General features: G+C 36.6%; 1 protein-coding gene across 1 annotated transcript in view; it reads right to left on the bottom strand.

Moving 5' to 3' along the window:
• grapa (GRB2 related adaptor protein a) overlaps positions 1-2,500 on the bottom strand; it is a gene marked incomplete at its 3' end in the record, with an annotated part of 15,432 nt that overhangs the window by 11,360 nt on the left and 1,572 nt on the right.

The raw sequence follows: 2,500 nt of genomic DNA, 5'->3' as shown, positions 1-2,500 counted from the left end.
GGTCACTACTACTGAGATCTAGAACTACAACATCAACTACAGTTCACTACTACTGAGATCTAGAACTACAACATCAACTACAACATCAACTACTGAGATGTGTACTACTCATTATTAGTGTGTTGAAGTAGTCAGTATTAGTGTGGTGTAGTAGTCAGTATTAGTGTGGTGTAGTAGTCAGTATTAGTGTGTTGTAGTACTCAGTATTAGTGTGTTGTAGTACTCAGTATTAGTGTGTTGTAGTACTCAGTATTAGTGTGTTCTAGTACTCAGTATCCGTGTGGTTAGTACTCAGTATCAGTGTGTTGTAGAACTCAGTATTAGTTTTTGTTGTGCTCAGTATTAGTGTGTTGTAGTACTCAGTATTAGTGTGTTGTAGTACTCCGTATTAGTGTGTTGTAGTACTCAGTATTGGTGTGTTGTAGTACTCAGTATTAGTGGGCTGTAGTACTCAATGTGGTGTAGTACTCAGTATTAGTGTGGTGTAGTACTCAGTATTAGTGTGGTGTAGTACTCAGTATTAGTGTGTTGTAGTACTCAGTATTAGTGTGGTGTAGTACTCAGTATTTGTGTGATGTAGTACTCAGTATTAGTGTGTTGTAGTACTCAGTATCAGTGTGTTGTAGTACTCAGTATTAGTGTGGTGTAGTACTCAGTATTAGTGGTGTGTAGTACTCAGTATTAGTGTGGTGTAGTACTCAGTATTAGTGTGTTGTAGTACTCAGTATTAGTGTGGTGTAGTAGTCAGTATTAGTGTGTTGTAGTACTCAGTATTAGTGTGTTGTAGTACTCAGTATTAGTGTGTTGTAGTACTCAGTATTAGTGTGTTCTAGTACTCAGTATCCGTGTGGTTAGTACTCAGTGTCAGTGTGTTGTAGAACTCAGTATTAGTTTTTGTTGTGCTCAGTATTAGTGTGTTGTAGTACTCAGTATTAGTGTGTTGTAGTACTCAGTATTAGTGTGTTGTAGTACTCAGTATTGGTGTGTTGTAGTACTCAGTATTAGTGGGCTGTAGTACTCAATGTGGTGTAGTACTCAGTATTAGTGTGTGTAGTACTCAGTATTAGTAGTACTCAGTATTAGTGTGTTGTAGTACTCAGTATTAGTGGTGTGTAGTACTCAGTATTAGTGTGGTGTAGTACTCAGCATTAGTGTGTTGTAGTACTCAGTATTAGTGTGGTGTAGTACTCAGTGTTTGTGTGATGTAGTACTCAGTATTAGTGTGTTGTAGTACTCAGTATCAGTGTGTTGTAGTACTCAGTATTAGTGTGTTGTAGTACTCAGTATTGCTGTGTTGTTGTACTCATTGTTAATGTGTTGTAGTACTCAGTATTAGTTGCTTGTAGTACTCAGTATTAGTGTGTTCTAGTACTCATTATTAGTGTGTTGAAGTAGTCAGTATTAGTGTGGTGTAGTACTCAGTATTTGTGTGATGTAGTACTCAGTATTAGTGTGTTGTAGTACTCAGTATCAGTGTGGTGTAGTACTCAGTATCAGTGTGTTGTAGTACTCAGTATTGCTGCGTTGTAGTACTCAGTATTAGTGTGTTGTAGTACTCAGTATTAGTGTGTTGTAGTACTCAGTATTTGTGTGATGTAGTACTCAGTATCAGTGTGTTGTAGTACTCAGTATCAGTGTGTTGTAGTACTCAGTATTGCTGCGTTGTAGTACTCATTGTTAATGTGTTGTAGTACTCAGTATTAGTTGCTTGTAGTACTCAGTATTAGTGTGTTCTAGTACTCATTATTAGTGTGTTGAAGTAGTCAGTATTAGTGTGTTGTAGTACTCAGTATTAGTGTGTTGTAGTACTCAGTATCAGTGTGTTGTAGTACTCAGTATCAGTGTGGTGTAGTACTCAATGTGCTGTAGTACTCATTGTTAATGTGTTGTAGTACTCAGTATTAGTGTGTTGTAGTACTCAGTATTAGTGTGTTGTAGTACTCAGTATTAGTGTGGTGTAGTACTCAATGTGTTGTAGTACTCATTGTTAATGTGTTGTAGTACTCAGTATTAGTGTGTTGTAGTACTCAGTATTAGTGTGTTGTAGTACTCAGTATTAGTGTGTTGTAGTACTCAGTATTAGTGTGGTGTAGTACTCAGTATTCGTGTTGTGTAGTACTTAGTATTCATGTGCTGTAGTACTCAGTATTAGTGTGTTCTAGAACTCAGTATTAGTGTGTTGTAGTACTCATTATTAGTGTATTGTAGTACTCAGTATTAGTGTGTTGTAGTACTCAGTATTAGTGTATTGTGGTACTCAGTATTAGTGTGTTGTAGTACTCAGTATCAGTGTGTTCTAGTACTCAGTATTCGTGTTGTGTAGTACTTAGTATTCATGTGCTGTAGTACTCAGTATTAGTGTGTTCTAGTACTCAGTATTAGTGTGTTGTAGTACTCAGTATTAGTGTATTGTAGTACTCAGTATTAGTGTGTTGTAGTACTCAGTATCAGTGTGTTCTAGTAGTCAGTATTAGTGTGTTGTAGTACTCAGTATCAGTGT

This window comes from Oncorhynchus tshawytscha, unplaced genomic scaffold (assembly GCF_018296145.1).
Source record: "Oncorhynchus tshawytscha isolate Ot180627B unplaced genomic scaffold, Otsh_v2.0 Un_contig_7734_pilon_pilon, whole genome shotgun sequence".
Lineage (NCBI taxonomy): Eukaryota > Metazoa > Chordata > Actinopteri > Salmoniformes > Salmonidae > Oncorhynchus > Oncorhynchus tshawytscha.
Note: the sequence above shows the minus strand (reverse complement) of the source record. Positions and strands in the feature narration are given on the sequence as shown.